The sequence below is a fragment of the Diuraphis noxia genome, unplaced genomic scaffold (genome assembly GCF_037042655.1).
Source record: "Diuraphis noxia isolate RWA-SAM2 unplaced genomic scaffold, SU_Dnox_SAM2 contig0005, whole genome shotgun sequence".
Classification (NCBI taxonomy): Eukaryota; Metazoa; Arthropoda; class Insecta; order Hemiptera; family Aphididae; genus Diuraphis; species Diuraphis noxia.
Window position 1 is genome coordinate 22,241,294 of NW_028301715.1, and position 25,255 is coordinate 22,266,548.

Consider the following 25,255-nt stretch of genomic DNA (forward strand, 5'->3'; position numbering starts at 1 on the left):
GTCTGAAAATTTTTTTTTGAAGTGTCGATAAAAATTTTTTGGCCCAATCAAAATACTTGAAAATTTAATACAAAGTTCTCATAAGTTATTCTTATAGTGATTAAAAAATTATAAGAATACATAGGCACGATTTTTTTTTATTAGCATTTGAAGTTCAAATATTAACTTAATACGTAAAAGTTACGGCAATTTCCAAATTATCTTAGATCGAAATTCATAAAAGTTTTTCTTTTTAATTCTAAGATTTGAGAATTTAATACAAGGCTCATAATATATTTTTACAATAGCATTTGAAAAATAAAAGAAATGTATAGTCACATTTTTTTTTACAAGCATTTAAATTTTAATTTTGACAACATACGTAAAAATCACGAAAATTCGCAAATTATTATAAGCTAGAAATTCATAAAAAATTTTCTTTTTAAATCTAAGATTTTAAAATTTAACACAAGATTCCTTACAAATTTGTCAATCTTAATCACAAAAAAAATGTCCACCGGAAATTCAAATTAAATTTTTATTATCATTTGAATTTCAAATATTGACAAATATTTGTCAAAACCATGAATATTTCAAAATTATTTTGTATTTTAAAATTCATAATATTGTTTGTATTTATATCTAAGGTTATAAAATTTAACACCAAGTTTTCCACAAGTTTTGCTTCAAATAGCTATAGAGAAAATTTGAAGCGTCATTATAGGAAAAATGTTTTGAGTGTTTGAGTTTTAAATTTTTATGAAATCGCGTAATGATAACGATTTATCCTCAAACCAGGTATTCGTATATATAAGGTATTATGAATTATGATAACTACATCACTACATGATAACTACACTAATTGATTAACCATGCCATATTATGCAAAATGCGTCTTAATCGAAAAATAAAATATTTGTTTCAAAATAGAATATATGACAATATTTAAATATAATATATCCTAGACTGACAAATCATCTCCGTTCAGAATCGTTTTTCGTATACAATGATACCTATCATTGCATTCAAATTTAATCCCATCCATTACAGTAACCTACAGTACAGCAGAGCGACATCCAAGACTTACCCGCTTATTTTTTTTTTTAAATTTTTTTTTGAAGTTCTGCCAATGAAATGAATTGAAGGTGACTGCGAGTGAAGAGTTGTTGTGGCCAAGTGATTCTGCCAGGTGTTCAGGAAGATTTGATTCCAATCTTGAATCGGTATAAGATAAGACATTCAGTCGGACATTCAGTCATAATGTGTTTGACTGATAGGTACGTGCCGCAAGTTTTGCATATCGGGGGATCGTTTTTACTCATTTAATAACTGTGAGTGATCTTGGTGTGGCCGATCCGTATAGTCTTGTTAGTATAACTTTAAATTTTCTAGGAAAGTGTGTGGGATGAGGCCATGAGAAAACATCTTGTTTAATTTCGTGTAGTTTAGTGCGCGCGGAATTCCAGTTTGCCTGCCATAACTTGGTACAATGCTGGACAATTAAGGGTGTTAAATCTTGTTTGGTAACGAGCTGAACTGCTGATGCTTAGCATCTAGTAGGTTAGTAATTGCGTCTTTTGCTGCCTTATCGGCTATCTCATTTTCGATAATACCAGAATGACCCAGTATCCAGCAAAGTTGAATGGTATTTCCTTTTTCTTTCCCTTGTTGAAGCAGATTTTGAACCTGTATGTTTAACTCATTGGTGTTGTGTGAATTCTTTATGTTATTTATCGCGCCGAGAGAATCTGAAAAAATTGTTGCTTTTGTAATGTTTGAGTTAATTGCTAATTAAATCGCTTTGAGAATTGCGAATGATTCCGCAGTGAAAATAGAACTTGTATTAGGTAGCTTGTATATGAGCTTTGTGTTATTTTTTATTTATTTAGAACCACTAACCAGTGTAATATTATATCACTTTTGTTTTTATAAACATTTGGTATATTATTATAATTATTATGCTATTTATATTAATACGAATTCCCCCTTTTTTTTAATCGTAATCGGTTTCAAATGTTTTTAAAGCGTTATTAATCAAACTGTCATGTCACTTCACTTCATATCTCTGAGGCAAAGCATTGTTGTTAGTATAAATATTGAACACATTTTTGGTTTGTACAGATCCTATGAATTCACGAAATATTAAAACTTCCAGTCGTCATATTATGTATATATATCATTATTCATTATGTTAACTGGTCATCACGAATAATAACTCATTAAATGCATTCATGAATATTATTTTTCGGCTTTCCTCGCTATAGAAACATTTTTAAATATTTGAATCCGACGGTTTTGGTTTTAGACACATGTGTGCACAACCCACTTATTGACTGCGATTTCTTTAGAAGTAAATAACTTCATTTTTTTTTTTAGAACATTAAACATATGCGTATGGACACTAGAAATAAAACGATGCACATAAACCAAAATGGAACCATTCTTTTGTGCTGAACCATATTCTAAACGTATGAGTACAGTTGTATTTGGTTGCCAAAATATTATTTGATTACTAGATATTTGCCGTGTATACGTTGTTGAAGGATCGTAAGATTAAAAATATTATGTTACTGCTTGTCTATATAAAATATGCAGTATGCGTTTGTTATAATTCATTACAATTTAGGGCAGATTTCAGTTTCAGTGATATGTTACGTAAAACAAAATATATTATATAATAAAATTATGGTTTCATATATACTCGCCTGATAAAATAATAATCAAAATATTAATCCTATTATTATATAATCACATTGAAATAATAAAATGAAACAATCGTTTACTATTTAAGGAATTTGTTAAAAACATGTTCGCACTTTATTCAATATCCATAAAATATAACAATATTTAATATTATGTTATATAATAGGTAGTCACATCAATATTAGATTAGAGAAAACAATTTTTCAATGTGGGTGTACCAAATTTAAACAAAAATGCGATCAACTTTCTAAAATATAAGTAGTGTGTATTCATTTTCATAAGTTATTTTACAATCGATAATCTACGAATGGACTTAAGTATATAAACTCAAGTTAAGATGAGTTATAGAAAATTACATAAAAGATTTAAAAAAATAGATAAACCAATAAGGAACACATGAAACATTTCAACCACTATTTTATGAAAAATGTAATTTTTAATCAAATCTATAAGTTACCTTTACATGTGTAGGTATTAGTTTGAATAACATCATGACTAATGGATATTAATTATTATAGAGACCTACTGAACATAGCATAAAAGCAAATATACAAAAACCCAATATCAGAAACATTAAAAACAATAAAAAAATTATAATTAGTATAGGTAATAAATTTACATGATAGTATACACAAGTACACTTTACAAAACACGTTATAAAACATGTCATAGATATATTTATTGCAGCGAACCAATTATTCAGTAATTCTAAACAATTCGTGTATAAAATGTTTATTTAACTTATTAAAACGTACAGGGGCGTCATTTCAGTTTTTTTCCAGATGTGCGAACTTTTAGGCAGGCCAATTTTGATATTATCACCAGGCCATATATATAATAGGTACCTATGCAAACCAATGTAAATATTCTTTCCTTTCCTTTTATAATTCTAATTGAAATTATTTGACTAATGCAACTTTTAAATAGCTAGCAGTTCAAAAAATTAAAAGCTTATAAATTATGAGCAACGAGCTAATAAAGCCATTTCACTATTATTTGAAAAAAGGCAGATAAAGTATATAATGAATAATGAATGATACTCTCTAATTCCAAAATTAAACATCAATCATACAAAATATTAAAATATTAATTATTTTAAGATTTAATATCGACGGGTTTTAACGAGGGTTTTAATGTGTGTAAAAACATTTACAATCTCTTGTAAACCAATATCATACTTGTTTCTTCCTTCTCAACTGCAATAATCATTAGATAATTTAATTTTTCGTCACCCATGGAAGTTAGTGGTACCGTTGCACACCCTGAAACCCCCTTTCAAATGAAGCCCATGAAAACATACCGAACAACTGTCAAAAAATGGTACACAGACAAGAGACAACCCTGGGGCCTAAGTTTAATGTCGAAAGAAATACGCCACATTATTATGTTATATCTAATCCTGAGAATAATAGGTACACATAAAATATGTCCAGACTTTAGTGGTTGGTCTAACCCTAAGATTTATAACATTACGGCGGTTGCAACCAAATTTTATCGGTATATATACACTGGCTTGTATATATTTCTACACGTCATGCATTTATCTACTATTCAATAATATTACAACTTACTGAAGTATACTTAATATTACTATATTAGTCTAAGTACGATTTCGAGTATTTTATGAAACGATGAAATTCGCACATCACACACGCTCGGCATAAATAGAAAGAACTCACAGTTGCACAACAGTTGTAATTGTACGCGTATATTATAGCCATCAATAAGAATTTATGATGGCACGTCAGGAAACTACTTTAGAGATTTCGGATGTATATATTTTATTTTATTTACAATATACAAATAATAAACATTGCAGTATTCACGTGTGCAGTCTGAAAAAAATACTCGTTCCCTTATAGTAATAATAATAATAATAATAAAATGTGCAATTTCGAATGGAGAACATGTCGCACGCAGTGATGCGTTTTCTCTCTCATCGGCCCAATGGGAGCGCCCAGGTGACGGGTATACTATATACTATATAGGTATAATATATGTAACGAGTGTGGACCAGACAACCTGGCACCTTATATTATCATAGCTCAACAACAACAACGACAACAGCAGCAGCAGAACAACTGGTTCTCATCTGTTGACCGTCGGTCGCCGTCCTTTCAAAAATATATAATATCTGAGGCCACACAAGCGCAGTGCGTGTAAATTCACTTGTGTGGCGTGCTCGAAATCTGCACACGTAAACACCGGCGACGACCAACACAGTCGGTATATATAACAAAATATTATATATTATTATTTATTATGCATATATGACCGTCGAACAGCCGGAAACGCGTAAACGAGTGTGCGAAAAAAAATTCCCGACGATAATATTATAATATTACAGCAGGTACCCACACTATAATATAATAGCTGTTTTACACGTAAGTCGGTGAACGATAATTTCTAAAACGTAAGAATGGTGTCAGCCATCGAGGGGAGAAGAAAAATATATTTTGTTTACCGCGGTGACAGGTGAGGTTTTTCATGGACGCAGGAAATAGCCCGACTTCCAGTTGCCAGTTATTTCACTAAGTACCTCCTCCTTCTCGGTGAGAATTCGTGGACCGATTGTTAATAATTTATGTTTTGAATTAAACGAAAAGACTAGAACATAGCTGCTATATAATACGAGTATCAACATGTTGAGTCGACAATTTCAGAAATTCGTAAATATCTTGAAGTGTTATGGGAAATCGAACAGAATAATAATTAGTAGAGTACTCACGTGTGCGGTGATTATTAATATCGATGACAACTATAGGTGATAATCACAATATGTAGATTAGTACTTATTGTAATAAAGATTTCGATTAACATGTGTCGGTAGTAAAAATCAATTATACATCTGGAGGATTTGTAGGACAATAAATCAATTAATATTGTATGTTTTGTTGATTTGTATAAGCCGTAGGTAATAAAATTGCTGATTTAATCCCTGTTGGATGTTACATGCAAATAATGTAACAACATTTTTATGACACTCCAATATGCATATATTGCATATATTGGCCGAGTAACCTATAAGAGCTTAAAGTGGAAAAATTGAAAAAGAAAATACAAAATCACGATGATGATATACAATTTCCGATTTCGTAATATAATAATTTATTACGAAACTGATATCATAACGTATAATAGACCTTGTAGACAGTTCACACACAATTTCCACAATTACGTATCACGATTCTGTACGAGATAAAAGTTCATTATATATATATGAATATAATATGATATAAAATATCTTTGTATCTACCAAGGAAAATTATTATCATTATAATGATCATATTATATGTATTTGTACCTACATGAAAGAAAAAAGCCATTTAAATTATCTGTTAACATTGTTCAAATTATCTATAAAAGTAATAAAAATAAATTTTATTATATTTCACTAGTATAGCAGGCAGATGATGTTTGGGCACGAAAAGATAATTTAATGGTTATTATGTTATAATTAAATGTATACTATTATTATTATTATTTTATTTATTGCATTCACCTACTCTTTAATAGGTAATACACTAAATTGATAATCTCAAAAATCATTTTACCTTATATAACAACTGATTAAATAACATGTTCATAAATACAAGGATTTAGATAAAAAATAATATTCTTAAGCTAAATAATGATTCATGTTCATAATTTCATCAATAACACAAACGACTGCAGCTTTATTATCGTCAAAAGTAGTACGTCATAAATATTGCTAAATAAAATTACTGGGCAAGGGAGTAATTATTATGTATATATAATATATACAGTATACACGTTATAGTCATTAAACACACAATAATGTCAAATACACAATATACTTAGGCACCTACAAGAGTGCGTACAACCAGACATAAGATGAGTTAAAATCATTAATGATATTTTTATGACAAATAAGACGTAATATATATTATATATTATTATATCTACGTATAGTTAACGCATTTAAAAAATCTATTTTTTTAAACTACCTAAATTTTGGAATAGTTTTAGGTTAGGTGAGAAGATAACTCATCCACTAGAGAATAATTATTTTAAACAATTTATTAATTTGTTATGGTAAAGGATTTAAATTTATAAATCGACATAAAAAATGTCCGGCAATATTAGGTTAGTATTGGTATATTACCATATAATTAGTTTTAATGCTAACTTTAGGTATAGGAATAAGAATAATATAAAACTGTTAAAATATAATATATTTTAATATATAAATCTCAGAGCTGCGTTGAGCAAAACGACGTGATGTAATACAATTGTCACGTTTCGTACACAAACATAATAATATAATATTTTGTTTCACATAGGTAATGATAATAAATTATGCGGCTAGTAACAATTTTCGTTTTCAATAGGTAATTATTATTTCGAAAGGTAGTCGCATTAATTGGTTAAAGTTTATGAATAATTAAAATATTAAACTTATAATAATGGTATAATATCAAGCAATACCTACAGCGTGTATTTGAAAATCCTAACGCGTAAAACATTATTAAATCAATTAAAAATAACTCGGTAATTGTTAAGGGACTTTTCAGATTATAACTCTGTACCAAAACACGCGAGATGTCTTTTAGCTAACCCATCGAAGTATAAAAATTTAAAAAAAAAAGTAAAAATATCGCCAAAACGTGAAGTGTCTTTTCGGGTTATCTAGACAATCGCCTTTTTTTTTATAACGCGTCGTAAAATAACTTTAAAAATATTATAGTAAACTTTGTATTTCCTCATCACAGATACGCGTGTGTTGTCTTTTCGTAATCGGGCAAACACACTAGACGCATAATAAATAATATTTGTATGTTATAAACTTATAAAATTTGGAAAACAATAACATTATATTAGCATTAAATTATAATGCATTGTTTGATCGCGATAAGTCGCACGACAAGCTAGCTAATCAGTATAAGTAGACATGTAACCTACCTATTTAAAGTATGTGAGTACTCGGCACAATATACGATCATTTTATTCGATTTATTTAAACGGACGTTAAATGCAACAAGTGTGCACATGAAAACTCTTAAGTTTGCGGCGTCATACATACAGGAACAGGATGTATATCTATTGTATACGCAGAAGATATGATAATAATAATAATATGGCATAATATTAAAAATATTATGTAATTTCAGAGTCAAATCGTCAATAGGTACTACATCGAGCACGCGCGATCATATGGCCGGGTACGCCCAACACGTCTCGTCGGACAAATCGATTTCATACCAAATAATAATGTGTAATATAAGAGCGATTGACATGCCAAAATATTAATATTAGAATTATTATCGTAGGACCACGTATATACATCGCCCCGGGGTAACACCTACGCACCACACGCGTTGTTATAAAGTACTATATATATTGACGAAGTCGAACCACTTTGCGAACAATTCGACCTCGTCATTTACTCATTTCCGAAAACAATGAGGCAACGCCATGTACAGTGGTTGTAATATTATAGTAGTAGTAGTAGTAGTGGTAGTAGGTATTAGTAGTAGTAGTAGTGGTAGTATGTATTAGTAGTATATTAGTAATAGTAGTAATAACTAATAATAATAATTGTTGTAGTAATAATAATAACAATAATAATATCATAATATAGTATTGAATATTGATGTACATTGTACTTATGACACGTATCTGTGGGAATATGTGTGTAAAAACACCGCTGGCCAGAGTGTCACACGTTGACCTTCGAAAACGTTCCCGAATTACTGTGTAATTATCAAACGACCGGGGCAAAAAGAACACACAATTGCATAGGATTGGTAACGGTGGCGGGGAGAACAGTCGGACTTTTGTATCGGAATTACGTAATTTCGGCGGAGCGCAATGTGTAAAGAAAAAAACCGAAATGCCTTCATCGTCCGAACATCTTCGATAACATTGGTTATTATAAATATTATTATTATAACGCGATAATAATAATAATAATAATAATAATAATAATAATAGTATCATAATCATACAATTTTACAAATTACAATAAATTTAATAGTAAAATATACTGTATTTTGTAATGTTAAAAACCTATGCAGGCGGCGCCTCGAGCTCTCAATGCTGTTTGGGTGGCCTCCGCCGAAAATGTCACGGTCAAGATTGTGCGTAGTGTGGTGTGGTGTGTAGTCGTGTTATAGTAAGTTTTAGTTGTGGTGTGGCTTGCTCGGGTAAAAATTCAGTTTTTGTTTAATATTTATTTTATTTACAAGTAGATTTCTGAGCTCGTTTGCATCTGCTTGTTATAAGACGGACATTTAGTGCGCGCATATACACACACTGACCACAGTATAATCGTAACGTGCAATAAAATACAATAGACGACCTACCGATAATATACCTGGTACATACCTGCGATCTACCTATATGTTTCCCGGAGTCGTTGAAGTATGTCAGTGTCATATAATACTATATATATTATAGACATTATAGTATGCATGTACGTCTTACATGGATGCTGCCGCTGAAACGTTTACCCATATTACATTATACCATTGATTATAAATACTAATCAATGATTATACCTAAAGCCTCGTACAGATATACAAAATCATTTTTTAAACACTGTAGATTTGTAATTTATTCGTAGGCTTAGCGCATATTTTTTTATCATCAACATACACTTCTATTTTTTCTTCAAAACTGCAAATGGAGGCAACCGCAACGACAAAGAGCGGCGCATCCATCGTATTATTATTTTATTAACAAGACGTAATAAAAATAATTATAATTAACGACAGTCGCGTTAGTTCTCGTCATCCGCCCGAAAATCGAGAAGACTGCCGACGCTCAATTGCGCGAAAACCAAATAACATTATTAATATTTTATTATCATTATTATTATTATTATATTAATGGATGGGTCATCGGTCAACGAAACGTGAGTGTGTAGTAGTTGTAAAGCATCAGGAGACACAGCACAATAGTCAATAATAGAAGGGACACCACCGGCGGTGCGACGCAATTTATTTATTTATTGTTAATAATAGTGGTTAAAAGACACAATTAATACAATATTATTAGTATTTTACAAATGAATTCGAGGCAATAATATATAGATGTCATTCGGGAAACGTGACGCACGCAAAAACTCTTAAAAAGGGTGAGGGTCCAGCCGATATGCATATTAACCGGGATATTAACCATTTCAAAAATATAATTTTAACGCGAGCGACGGACTACTCGAACACATGACAAACACAAACTAGTTTCATAATTGTATTATAATTACTTAGTTACATGAAGCAGGGTATTACCTCTAGATCTATTTACCTACATATAACGAGTACACCTGCATATGACAACGATATATTATATATATATATATAATGTAATAATTGTAATATATTATGTATTTATATTGTTATAATTAAAATGTATAACACTTACCCGTCAGAATTAGCGTCCGAGTTGACATCATTGACGGACCGATAATAATTCTGAATTCATGCACGCCCCGATTACCTGTAAATACAAAACGAATATTTTCTTTAATCCGGCTCGTCACGAACGCTGAGAAATGTATACTCTACAGTCTACACATGATATTATAAAATTATGCACACACACGTAAATGCGGTAAAAGTTAAAAACGTATGAATTATAAATTAAAATTAAAAACAGCTAACGCGAAAAACAAAATTTCGAAACACTTGCGGGGAGGGTTAGACAGACGATCACAATAAAATACGAGGAAAAATAAAACGTCGGCAGTAAATTTAAGGTAAGTACATATTATACCTATGAAACGATAAAAGTAAACAATGCAAAATAAAACTGAGAACGACAGTCGTTATAGTCCCGCCAATGGCTTTTACTTACTGGTCGGTAAAACGATAACGCATTTGATTTGTATCCGTCCACGACGTCGTACCACAGGTCCAACTCAATCGTGTATTTTGTATAATATTATCACTGTTCGGACAACTGGTTATCATTAAACATAACCTAGAAAATGAACGACGGCGGCGGGAAACGAGCGTGCTGAAACACTGACCGATCACCGCAGGCCGCAGCAGCAACAGTTAATAATGATGATATTATATTATTTTATAAGCGCCTCGTTACAACATTATGATGATTTTAATAGCGTTGAAGAATATTAATGTTTAAAAAAAAGTTTTTAAAGCACGCACGTATGAATACGTTTGTCAAATTTTCGGAAAATAATAAATGTGACGCGGCTCAAAGAAAAAAAATATTAACAACACGACGGGAATACAACTACTATTGACAATGATAATAATTTACAGCTGTTGTCCGTATAGGATATTATTATTGATATTATTACTATTATTATGATATAAATTACAATTACACGACGTGTTAACGCGTGTACGATGAGCGCGCGAAACGTGCACGAATCGTAGTCGTAGACTACTACTAAAACTAAATATTACGGTTGCGGTGGCGGCGGCGGCAGCAACAGCGACGACGGCGACGGCGGCGGCGGCGGCGAGCAACAAGTTGTTGTTACACACACACACACACACACACACACGCACACGCACGTACATTAACTGTACACACGCGCACATTCTGAGAGTGATATGATTACTATTAATAGACCGGTGGCCTCGATCGTTGCCGCCGCCGACGAGTGCATCCAGTTTTTGATAACGGGGCAGCGCAACAGCAGTAAACAAGATGGGACGCCATCTGCCGGCCGGCCGGGATCGCACGCGTCTCGTCGTGATGAGATTTTCCGACGAGATTTTTCAAAGGGAGTGCCGGACCGGTCACCCGTACGACCACACTAGCACCAGACGCGACAACGACCATGGGTGGACCACGTTTCGACCAAAAGTGTAAATTTTTTTTGCCCACCAGTTCCGTCCGTTTCCATCAAAAACGTATTTTTTCTTTTTTCACCAGACGAGAAGACATTCACCACGCGTTTCCATCAGAATAATTTGTATGTACTATACTGCTATTGAAAGTTATGATACAGTAAGTCTACATTTTAAACTTCTAAAAAAACTGCAAAATATGTTTTCATTCATAATTTATTTGGGTATCTCGTGCCTCTATTACATTATACACGTGAACCCAATTCCAAATATTATGTTAAAGCAGCTGAGCCAGACAAATCATAAGATTTGGTGAATTAAAAAAATTTTTAAATCCTACCAAAAAATTAAAATAATACAATAACATAAAATGAATTCAATAGTAATAATATTAATAACACCTATATACTAGTTTATATACCAAGTTTTAATTTGCAATAGTAATAATATTGTATCAAATGAAGAATGATAAGTCCCCGTTGGCCAGCTTCATTATCCAGGATTGATTTTTGGATAACGTGTAGAGGACAAATGGGAATATAAAAGAAATGGGGTATATAGGTAAATGAATATGAATATGTACCATAAACTTAAATAAAACATTTTTTTTTTTTTTATTGATCAAAGTACATCGACAACTAGGCCATTAGTAAAAGAAATTTTTTTTTTGTTACATTTTTAGTATTTTAAGTATAAATTTTCTACATTAAATTAAATTGTACAATTCTGTTTTTTTTTTTAATAATAAAATTAAACTTTTTACATTCTGTGGGTTTGGTCCAAGTGCTTGACAGATTTGTTCGGATATGTGAAATTGATTTCGATACTGGTTGTATTTTTGACATTCAGTGATGATGTGGTTGACGGTTAAAAGTACGCTGCATTACTCACATAGTGGAGGATCGTCTTTACTCCTCAAGTAGCTGTGTGTTAAGTGTGTGTGACCAATTCGGAGGAGGTTTATTATGGTTCCATCTTTTCTATTGAGTTTTGGATTTTTCCATGGGTTTATATTATTTTTTATTTTGTTGATTTTGGTGTTGAGTTGCGAATGCAATCTGCGAATGTGATGGAATTTATGGATGGAATTTATGGTTGGAGTTGATGTAGAGACAATTGCATTGTAAGCTTCTTGGTCAGCCATTTAATTTCCGGGAATGCCTATGTGCCCCGGGATCCATACAAAAAGGATATGTTTATTTTTTTTCCCTGCAAGAAAAGTTTCCTCTTTGATGAGCTTTGTGATATCTGGTTGGTTTCGTGTATTTGTGATGGCGATTAAGTTGCTGAGTGAGTTGCTAAGTATTATAAATTTGGTTTGGTGGTTATAAAACAGTTAGTATACACCAATAATGATAATTGATAATAATATACAACTCGGTACCGTTAACAAAGTATTATATTGAATTCGTTAAATATACGCTGTATATTGTTATAATAAAATTGTTATATTTAAAAATAATATATAGGTAAAGTGTCTACAGTTAAAAATAAACCAATTAGTCATTGCAAAACCACACGAGTATTTTATTTTATTTTTCTAAGAAAATATATTGTTAAGTAAAAAATTTATATTTACTTTAAAATAAAATTGTTTTTCTTTTCTATTTTATGTTTTTATACGACCAACTCATGAATCATAATTATTATTCGGTGCCGGTATACGAGTACCTTACGGAGTGACGGAATTTCTATTGTTACTTAGTTATTCTATATTCAAGTATATAGTGTTTTAAATAGTGTGCTTTATTACAGCTCATATGTGTTTTTTCAAGTATAAAAATTGATATGGTTGAAACGTGAGCAATATTTCATTTGTTGCAAACTGGTATCAAGGGAAATCGGAAAGGTAAACTTTTCACTTTTGATGGAAATGGATATTGGTGGGGAAAAATGGTATACTTATTTGGCGTAAACTGTTCCCGCCACCCCCCACCACTTCTATATAATATTACAATAATTATTATTTAATTAGATACAGGTGTGATACTGTGATTTTAATGTGACCTATTGTCTGTACCTACATATTTGTCGATGAGGTAGTAGGACGACCGGCTTACCGTAGCAGCTCTCAAAGCTGATGTCGCGCAAATAGATAATATAATTTTATCATAATAATATATTATAATAGATGCAAGTATTATTGTGTAGCGTACTAGCGTGTAGGCTATTGGTATTTCTAAATGTGAGATAAATACTGAGCGAATTTAAGATAAATAATTTTTGAATATTTTGCCGTAAGATGATTTATAGAGACCAGCGATTTGGTGACGGCATACGATACGTTATTATGATTTATAGGTATACAACCAGATATAGGGTACGCGACACGCTGCAGATTGTAACGGTTTCCAAGGAATTCGCTTACTAGGCATTAAAATAATCGCATTTAATCCAGTCGCTAGAGTTTAGAATATATAATATTACATCGATTTTCGTTTCACAACACCCATCTAATTGTCGAAATTACGTACGAAACAAAGAAAACCATACCTAATTTTCTGTAATTATAAGATTAATTTTAAAGTCAATTGAAAGTTCACGATGTGACGTCATTGCGCATGAGAGTAGATAAAAAAGTGCACTGTTACTATAGTATCATATGTATATATTATCTATATTATGTACAACTGCTGACTGCTGTATTATTATATATATTATAAACCAAATACAGATCAATATACAGAAAAACAAATACAGAAACAATTTGTAATATGTACTATGTATTATACATAGAGACTGGTTTATTACATAATATAGCAATAATATCAACTAAATTATGTATATAAGAAACGAAAATATTCAAATTGACCAATGCATGGAGTTCGTCAATGTGTCATTATAGGTATGCACATAACATAAATAGCTAATATATTATTCATTATTTTAAAAAATGCGTAAAAAAATACGTATTTAAAATATGGATTTAATCATGCTTAGGTCGTAGGTATATCGAATATTATAATATACTATAGTATTATATTATATTATTAGCTATAAATAGTTACGTATAATATGTGATATGACTATATCACGGAATAAATTGAATCTGTACAAAATATTTGTTATATTATCATAATATATTAATATACATGATAAACCATCAAGTATTCAATAATATTAATAAGTACATTTTGAAATATGTTTTTGATATTTATATTTGTTATCCTGTTAAGTAAGCTTTTCTACACCCATACCAACATTATAATTATTTTAAAATATTTTCATAATATATGGTAGTACAAGAATAAAGTTTAATTGTATGATATAATAAAAAAGTTATGAATTTATGATATTTAGTTTTACATACGTATCTTGCTGACCTAAGCAAAACAATATTTTCAAATCATTATAATAATTACGTCATAATGATACTACATTATTTTAGTATTATTGTAGTATAGATAAATATTCTCTATATTAATCTTAAAATTATTCATAATTTTAGTTCAAAATATTTTAGGTTTATCAGTGTAAACTATACTTAAAAGTGTTTTTTAAATACGAAAATTGTTGCCTAAAATTTAAAATTACATAATGAATTCCTGTGTGCTAGTGAGGACAGCTATACGAGTATTTGAAGAAAAACAATAAATAAAATGTATAGTAAATTAATATACATTAGTGTATATAATATAGATAAATAATTTTTTTTATAGTCGATCAGAATTAGTATACTTAAAATATAGAGAATTATATCATAATATTTTTAAAACAGTATTAGATAATATTTTAATATCATAATTATAATATTACATTTATATTATAATGATTACAAATATAGTACCTATTTATAAATATTACTATCGATGTTATCTAATTTAATCGTATTATTTATAGAAATTAGAAATAGAATTCTATAAATAATAGTTGTTGTAATGTTTGTTTTGTTAATAGATGTGAAAACCCATTGTAAATCGTAAATGTATACCTATTAGATGATGATTCATGTTTCTCAATAAATTTTAAATATTTTCAACGGCCTCGGCCAATGTGTAAGAAATAGACTCTACATACTATAAACATAAAGTTAATTATGCTATAACTTTTTTTTATTTTATTATGTCACATTACCATAATAAATTGTAGTAAAATATGCGATAACTTTTTTTCGGGAAATTAAAAATTATTTTTTAAATACCTAAACACTTCCATCCGTGCAACACTACCCTGACATCAAATCAAATTATCGAACTAGATCGAAAAATAAATAGGCAGGTAGGTTACCTAACAATAAAAATAAAATACGATAACCCTAAAAGTATAGTATAATATGCAAGTACATGACATAGGTAGTATCTGTGCATAAAAAATTAAATAAATTAATCAAATGTTATAATTTTAAATAACGAGACAATGGGACGTGAAAATGTTTGTATTTAATTATATATTTCACTACAACGTAACTATATAATTGTATAGATGTGTTATTACCTTGTCTTGGTTGAAAAATGTAAATGTTCACAAATATTAATTTTTATTATTAAATATTAATTTAAAAATCTGCATTTCCGTCCACTATTAAATTTTTGTTGTAAACTGTCCATGGTCCGTCAATAATGCATGTGATATAATATACCTTATATAATATAAGGTTGATTAGAAACCGAACCAGCACTTTGTGGCAGGTAATTTAATTATTAAAATATCAATAATTGTAATATCGGCTCAAATAATTTTTTCCAAGTTTTATGTTACACAACTACCTATTATACGAGCAATATATCTGAATAAAATATATTCCGTTATCGATAATCTACAAGGAATACCTACTAACAAAACACGCTGGAGAAACCTAAATATCTCACTCTGCTACCAAGAAGTGTAGACAGTGTATAGTAACTAGTAACTCCGAAATAGGGAAAATTGAGGTAATATGAAATTTTTATTAATTGAAGAGTTCTGTGTTTTTTTTTATTAAGGTTAGATGTGGTAAAAACCACTATAAACCCCATGAAAAATTTTACTAAGAAAATACTGAGAATAAAAATAGCAAGGCCATTGTCCATGGCTTTACTGCATTATTTCTTAGAAATCGGATTCTTAAAAGCTTTACTTTTCTTACTGCATAATTGCCTTATCAATAGCTAGAATTACCATACGTCCGGTTTCAAACATCTGTCGAGATTGGCCTCCGGATTTGAAAAATGTCTGAATTTTACAAAGATAATCATTTAACATGGTTATATTGATGCAAAATGTTATATCAAGTGACAGATTATCGTGTTCACTCTGTACAATATGTAATTTTTATTTTTGTTCATATTTTTGTATGATTTTATTAATTTAACCTCACGATAAACGATTACTCGTTATTATCGTTGTTGTCATAAAATACTAAATCCTACAAACTATTATTTGAATGTGGCGAACATGGACTGAATAATAAATTGATAAAAATTATGTAACACATTGTATTTTGTTGTATAAGTATCATATTTGTATTATTTTAACATTTATTATTTAACCTAATAACTCTAATGTTGACATTGTATCCATAGATCTGAGTAAAATTGTATAAATGAAATAACAATATTGTTTATTTTCAATTATTACCCCCCCCCCACCGTGAAACGGAACTGATTTTCCGAATGATCTAAAAACATTATGGTAACATTGGTAACCCAGGTCACCTAGGAATATAGGATGTGCATAATTTTGGAAAATGTTATCTTTTTGAATTTAAATGTTTCTAACCATGATTTATAATATACACTTCATAATACAGAATTAAAGGATTGTTAAATCAAACAACTAATAATAAAATTGATACTATATCACACTGTTATGGCGTTCGATAACAAAATACAAGAACAGAAGACACCAATTTCGACATAATATTCAATAATATATAACCCTTTATTTATGTTGGAGTTTCTATAGTTTTTAAATTAGATTGTTGACTAGATTATACTTTATTTTGACTTAATTTTTCAGTTTATTACCCTACAGCTGCAAATTGCAGGTCATATAAAATTTAAAAATATAGAAAGAATATGAATTTACTGGAATTCGTAATTTTAATGTAGATTATTTCAAAAGGAATAATGCAGTAACTTCTAAAATGTCAAAAAGGCAAATAAAAAAAAATTTGAAAATTTGATCAAATATAGAAAATGCCTCTATAAACATACAGTGAAAATTTCAAGTATCTGCGGTCATTCATTTTAGACTTTTAGAGTTACACCAAAATAAGAAAATCGCTAAATGTGAAATCCAGTGAAAATCCAATGTTGTAAAAATTTAAATTTCAAATGCTCATAAAAATTTAATTTGAATTTCCGGTGGATTTTTTATTTGTGATAAAGATTGACAAACTTGTAAGGAATCTTGTATTAAATTTTCAAATCTTAGATTTAAAAAGACATTTTTTTATGAATTTCTAGCTTAAAATAATTTGTGAATTTTCATGATTTTTACATAATATGTTGTCAAAACTCAAACTTTGAATGCTTGTAAAAAAAACTTTTGACCCCCCCCCCCCCCCCCAAAGTACCAACAAGATTCACTTTCTGATCGAACGAGGTACTGAAGCAAAAATCAAAGCACTTTTACTGCCCCAAAACGTGATGACAGACACACAAAAAAAAAACACACATCATGGTAAAATCAATACATTCATCGCTCCGCTCAGAATCTAAAATTTTATGATTTTTCAACTTAAAAATTACTTGCAAATTTTCGAATTTTCGACAGATTTCGTAAAAATGTGAACTATAACCGCTTATAAAAAAAAATTGTGACTATGTATTCTTATAATTTTTTAATCACTATAACAATAACTTATGAGGAACTTTGTATTAAATTTTCAAGTATTTTGATTGGGCCAAAAATTTTTTATCGACACTTCGAAAAAAAATTTCAGAAACATTGAAAATTTCAGTTGTCTATAAATATTTTGAAAAAAGTCAAAATATTTTGAAAATTAAATCATGTAAATAAAATGCCAAACTTAATAACTGGTAAATTTTTCAAGTATCTAAGACTCATACTTTTTGATTAATCACTAATATTTAAAATCGTTTCGGGATAAATCGTTATCGTTACGCTATTTCGTAAAATTTAAAATTCAAACGCATTTAAAATTTGTCCAATAATGATGATTCGAGTTTTCTCTATAGCTACTTGAAGGAAACTTATGGAAAACTAAGTGTTGTATTTTTAATCCTTAGTTATAAACACAAAAATTTTTATGATTTTTCAACTTTAAAATTACTTGCAAATTTTCGTGTTTTTGACAGATTTCGTAAAAATTTGAACTATAAACGCTTATAAAAAAAATTACGACTAACAATTTTTAAATTTTTAGCTACAACACGAACAACTCATAAGGAACCTTGTATTCATTTTTCAAATTTTTGAAACATTTTGAAAATTTATCTGTATATAGATAATACTAACCTAAACATTTGGTGAAAATTTCAAGTATTTACACAGTGAATAGATTTTGAATTACAACCATATAAAAAAAATCAATTTGGTCGAAAACTGGTTTTGCGTAAAAATTCCCGTTTTTCCGTCATTTTTTTTGTTTTTCTTGATATTTTTGAAAACTGTTGGAAAATGTTAACTTTTGACCTCTATAATGCTCCAAGAATATTCACTTTTACATCGGAAACCACCCCCAAAGTTTGAAATTGAAGCATTTTCATTGTAAAATCAATACCTTCATCATTTCTTTAAACATTTTCCAACAGTTTTCAAAAAAATCGAGAAAAACAAAAAAAAAATTGACAGAAAAACGGGAATTTTTACGCAAAACCAGTTTTTGACCATATCGATTTTTTTATATGGTTGTAATTCAAAAACTAATCTCTATAAATACTTGAAATTTTCACCAAATGTTTATGTTAGTGTTATCTATATACAGTTTAATTTTCAAAAAAATTTAATTTTTTTTTAGTTATTAAAAGACCACTTTTTTTAGAATTTTTTTTTGAAGTACCGGTAAAAAAATTTTGGAAGACGAAAATTTAATACAAGGTTCCTTATGAGTTGTTCTTGTTTGATTAAAAATCGTTAGTCATAATTTTTTTTTTTATAGATGTTTATAGATCAAATTTTTAAGAAATCTGTCGAAAACGCGAAAATTTGCAAGTAATTTTGAAGTTGAAAATCATAACATTTTTTGTGTTTATAAGTAAGGATTAAAAATATAAGACTAAGTTTTCCATTAGTTTTCCTTCAAGTAGCTATAGAGAAAACTCGAAACATCATTATAAGAAAAATATTAAATGCGTTTGAATTTTAAATTCCTACGAAATAGCGTAACGATAACGATTTATCCTCAAACGATTTTTAATATTTGTTATTATTCAAAAAGTATAAGCCGTAGATACTTGAAAATTTCACAAGTTATTTAGATTGGATTTTCTTTACATTATTTAATTTTCGAAATATTTTGACTTTTTTTAGATATTTATAGACAATTGAAATTTTAATTTTTCTGAAAATTTTTTTTTTAAGTGTCGATAAATTTTTTTTTGCCCAATCGAAATACTTGAAAATGTAATACAAAGTTTCTCATAAGTTATTCTTATAGTGATTAAAAAATTATAAGAATACATACCCACAATTTTTTGTTGTTAGCATTTGAAGTTCAAATATTGATTTAATATACGTAAAAATTACGGCAATGTTCAAATTATCTTAGATAGAAATTCATAAAAGTTTTTCTTTTTAAATGTAAGATTTGAAAATTTAATACAACTAATACAAGGCTCCTAAAATATTTTTACAATAGCAGTTGAAAAATAAAGGAAATGCATAGTCACATTTTTTTTTACAAGCATTTAAATTTAAATTTTGACAACATACGTAAAAATTATGAAAATTTGCAAATTATTTTTAAGCTAGAAATTCATAAAAAATTTTCTTTTTAAATCTAAGATTTGAAAATGTTTAATAATCTATATTATATCCTAGATAGATAAACAGTCTCCGTTCAGAATCGTTTTTCGTATACAATGATACCTATCATTGCATTCAAATTTAACCTACCCTAGTCAGAGGTCCACCCTACCCCCTAATGTACAGCAGAGAAATACCCTGCACTTACCCGCTTTTTTTTTTATTGAAAATTTTGACCTTTCGACATTTTATTTTTGTCAATCTCACGATTTTTAATATTTTTTTAGCCTATATATAAAATGGCAAAAACTGGTTTTCATCGGTCGGCAAGATTCCCCTCTACGGGTAATGGGTATATTTATTATTAAAAATTTATATTTTTTGTGCTATGAGGTTACATCTATGAGCTTGAGCTCGAAGTTTGTTTGTTGATTTTTTAGCTCTTTGAATAAAATAAATATGTTTGGCTTTGGTCTTCCAACAGCTTTGTTAAGAGCTACATGCCATGCTTCAAGGTGGTTTATAGTCCTTGCTCCATCTGTATTAAAATGATTCCACATATTTCTATTAAATAAACAAATATCTGGATCCAAGTATGTTTCGGTAAAATAATTTAATAATTTCAGCACACCTAAAATAATAATAGTAAAAAATGAGGTTTGGCTAATATAGTTCTAATAAATTACGTAAAAATTATATTTACTTTCTTACTGTCGTGCTTCACTATGAATTTCTGTCCAACAATTATCAATTTGTTCCATCGGAACTAAGGCTAATGAACAAAGACGACAAACAACTTTTTTAATACCATCGTCATGTGTATAATCGTAAACTAATCCCAAACTTTGAACTTTACGCCTGCAAATAGATTGCTTAAAGTGAAATAAACACCCTTTTATGGGTTTATCAGAACCAAAGCACTGTCGAATGGAGACGATCATTCCAATTTCAAAATCTATTTGGAAACAAGCAGGATTAAACTTTAATCCATTTTTTAATGCCACTTCTTTTATTATTTCAAACATTCTTGAATATGTTGATGTACTTTTATTGGGTAATAATGCGTAAGCCTAAAAAATATATTTTATTTTCAGATTTATTCGTTATTCTAAATAAAATTTTAAAATAAAATAATAATTACTAGAGGTATAATCACTCCTACAACAAAACAGTGTAAGGTATAAATTTGTGTAAATAATTTTGGCGCTGATTTAAAAGTGCCATCCATAAAAACTATATTACCAGAACAAAGACAACGTAAAAATCCTTCGGGAACCAAATATAACGATTTTATTATCCGTGCCATCACATCCTGTGATAATATTATTATGTATTAGTAATAGTTTACAAATAAATAATTTAAATAATTTAGTATAAATACCTAAAAGAAAATCTTTTCCGTCGTTTGTTGATCGCCAGTCACCTTCAATATTTAATTCAGACAGCTTTTTGGGTAACGTTGGCATTAATTTCATACTTTTTCTGTATGCCGAACTTTTTACACTAGTATAAATTGGTATAGCGTCATTTACTTCGGCTTCCGTAGAACCTTCTATTCCTGAAGCCATAATTGATCTTCGGATTTCATTAAATGTCTGTGGTATAGTTTTTGTGGGATTTATTACCACTTCGTCCTATATTGTTAAGTTATAACATATTAAAACTCGAACTTTAAATGGTTATAAAATAAATGTGACTATAATATGTATTTTTAATATTTTTCAACTGTGAAAATTTTTTTATAAATTAATACAAACTCACTTTAAGCTTATTCCGAAAACCACGTTCAGCCAATTGGATTCCATGTGACCATGTGACGGATGTCTATGCGTTTTTGACATCATAGCATTATCTGAATCTTCTCTATATATTGCTCGACCTCCACAATTGTCAATACATTTGTAATAGTGGTTAGAACATCTTATTCTATCAACTCGATGTATGAAGTTATCCACTACTAAAAGTTGACCATCACGATCAGAATTTATTTTAAACCACGACATTTTAATTATTAAATAACAACTGACGACGCAACTATCAATGCAATGATTACTATCAACTGACAAATTCCAAATAATATCGTAGTTTAATAGTTTTATCAACATTTTGATTGTAGATTGTAATATTCTAGGTTTCCACATAAAAATTATTTTTATATTTTATAAAATAACGTTTGTTGGCGAATTGAATCTTTTCTAATTTTTACCGGAAACCGGTTTCCGCGTCGGCGAAACGAGTAGTCGGTGAATTGGATGTCGGAAAATCGGACCTGAATCATCTTTACGGGACTCTCATCCCTATATTGGCTATATTATGTTGAATTAAAAACAAATTATTATTCATTAAAATAAAAGAGAATTAAATTTAAATTTTTTATCAATGTATAATTTGATCGTATTATATTTTGTTTTTAAAGTAACGACTACGCAGATTTTGATTTTGATAAGTAGTGGTGTATTTAAATAAATTCCTCAGACAAAAATGTCACTGTATTATATGCCTATCCGCGTGATTATTATATAACATAAATAACATTGATTCTAACTTAAAAAAATCTCATTGATTTCTTTACGATTTGGTGTGTAAGATAAAATGAAAAATGGACCATGAGTAGAAATTGCATTAAAAGACGCAGGGTAAATACGATTATAAAAAACTACACATATTTCGTTATACTTATCATATTTTTTATTTTATATATTTATATGTAACATAATTTACATACGCTTCTAATCATCCACAGTTGCAGTTATAAATTATTTGATCGTATACCAAATTCAAACGACTGTTATTATTTATTATTTACCAACATTCATAAGTTATGTGAAATGTACCTACCATGTCAGTATGAGACTACTATGATAACGATTCCTACTACATTGTTAATTAGAAAAAGTATACAATATTAATATTATCCTTTTGAGTGAATTTAAAAAATAGAAAATAAATTTTAAAAACAATAACATTTAAAAAAAAAATCAGTTAACTATATCCACAGACGGTATAATGATGTATATATTTTATAAGTTTTTTTTAAATATTTCTATATATTATAATCGAAAAGTATACTTAGTTAACATATAACTGATTTTACGATATTGATATTTTAGATTCTGAGCGGAGCGATGAATGTATTGATTTTACCATGATGTGTGTGTGTTTTTTTTTTGTGTCTGTCATCACGTTTTATTAAGATTGATAAAAATTATTTGTTAGGCAGAAAAGCTTGAAAATTTAATACAAGGCTCTTAACATATTGTTACAATAACGTACGTTTCCCCAGCCCCCCCACTTTTATGTTATGACAATTTTTTTATGCAATTATTTAGCACGTAATTAGCACGAATTTGCACGACTATTTTTGTAATTTGCACGATTTTAGATTGTGCGTAAAATCTAATTATACATTTTTATTGATATTTATAGAAAAAAAAACTAAAAAAGTAGTTTAAAAATTAAAATGTCAGTAAACAGCTCAAAACGAATCTAAATATTTTGAAAATTTTATCAAATATATAAAATGCCTATGTAAACATTCAGTGAAAATTTCAAGTATCTGCGGTCATTTGTTTTAGAGTTACACCAAAATAAGGAAATCGCTAAAAGTGAAAATCCAATGTTGTAAAAATTTAAACTTCAAATGCTCATAAAAATGTAATTTGAATTTCCGGTGGACTTTTTATTTGTGATAAAGATTGAAAAACTTGTAAGGAATCTTATAATTATCTATAATAATTTGACAATAGCAGTTGAAAAATAAAATAAATTCATAAGTCACAATTCTTTTTTATAAGCATTCAAAGTTTGAATTTTGACAACATACGTAAAAATCACGAAAATTCGCAAATTATTATAGATAATTATAAGATTCCTTACAAGTTTTTCAATCTTTATCACAAATAAAAAGTCCACCGGAAATTCAAATTACATTTTTATGAGCATTTGAAATTTAAATTTTTACAACATTGGATTTTCACTTTTAGCGATTTCCTTATTTTGGTGTAACTCTAAAACAAATGACCGCAGATAGTATCTGCCAGATACTTGAAATTTTCACTGAATGTTTACATAGGCATTTTATATATTTGATAAAATTTTCAAAATATTTAGATTCGTTTTGAGCTGTTTACTGACATTTTAATTTTTAAACTTTTTTAGTTTTTTTTTCTATAAATATCAATAAAAATGTATTTGTTCAGTAGAAAAGCTTGAAAATTTAATACAAGGCTTCTAACACATTGTAACAATAGCAGTTAAAAAATCTTAAAAATTCGTAGGCAAGATTTTTTTTTATAAGCTTTTAAGTTCAAATTTTGACTAAATACGTAAAAATTACGGCAATGTTCAAAATATCTTAGATAGAAATTCATAAAAATTTTTCTTTTTAATTCTAAGATTTGAGAATTTAATACAAGGCTCATAATATATTTTTACAATAGCAGTTGCAAAATAAAAGGAATACATAGTCACAATTTTTATTTATAAGCATTTAAAGTTCAAATTTTGACAACATATTATGTAAAAATCACGAAAATTCGTAAATTATTTTATGCTAGAAATTCATAAAAAATTTTCCTTTTATATCTAAGATTTCAAAATTTAATACAAGGCTCATAATATATTTTTACAATAGCAATTGAAAAATAAAATAAATATATTGGCACAATTTTTTTTACAAGCATTCAAAGTTTGAATTTTAACAACATATGTAAAAATCACGAAAATTCGCAAATTATTTTAAACTAGAAATTATTAAAAAATTTTCTTTTTAAATCTAAGATTTGAAAATTTTTAATAATCTATAATATATCCTAGACAGATAAACCGTCTTCGCTCAGAATCGTTTTTCGTATACAATGATATAATATCATTGGATTCAAATTGAATTCCTTCCATTACAGTAACCTACTTGTAACCTACTGTACAGCAGAGCGACA

The 25,255-nt window shown here is 28.7% G+C and overlaps 2 protein-coding genes and 1 pseudogene across 4 annotated transcripts in view; 1 reads left to right on the forward strand and 2 right to left on the reverse strand.

The window, feature by feature from the left end:
* The window catches only part of LOC107164970 (receptor-type guanylate cyclase Gyc76C-like), a 46,192-nt gene extending 35,129 nt beyond the window's left edge, over window positions 1-11,063 (reverse strand). The window contains exons 1-3 of one of the 2 annotated variants that reach the window (XM_015513021.2): window positions 10,501-11,063; window positions 10,069-10,143; window positions 1,067-1,727 (exon numbers count right to left, since the gene is read on the reverse strand). The gene's annotated coding sequence lies outside the window, so the exon portion shown is untranslated. The remainder of the gene's footprint in view (window positions 1-1,066; window positions 1,728-10,068; window positions 10,144-10,500) is intronic. The other variant, XM_015513012.2, reaches the window with a different exon arrangement.
* Window positions 11,064-11,416: 353 nt separating this feature from the next.
* The window catches only part of LOC107164944 (phosphatidylinositol 4-phosphate 5-kinase type-1 gamma-like), a 40,402-nt gene continuing 26,563 nt past the window's right edge, over window positions 11,417-25,255 (forward strand). Inside the window, exons 1-2 of one of the 2 annotated variants that reach the window (XM_089228729.1) lie at window positions 11,421-11,486; window positions 11,554-11,628. The gene's annotated coding sequence lies outside the window, so the exon portion shown is untranslated. Of the gene's footprint in view, window positions 11,629-25,255 lie in introns of both variants that reach the window. The other variant, XM_089228728.1, reaches the window with a different exon arrangement.
* On the reverse strand, window positions 20,705-22,321 carry LOC149055074 (uncharacterized; annotated as a pseudogene).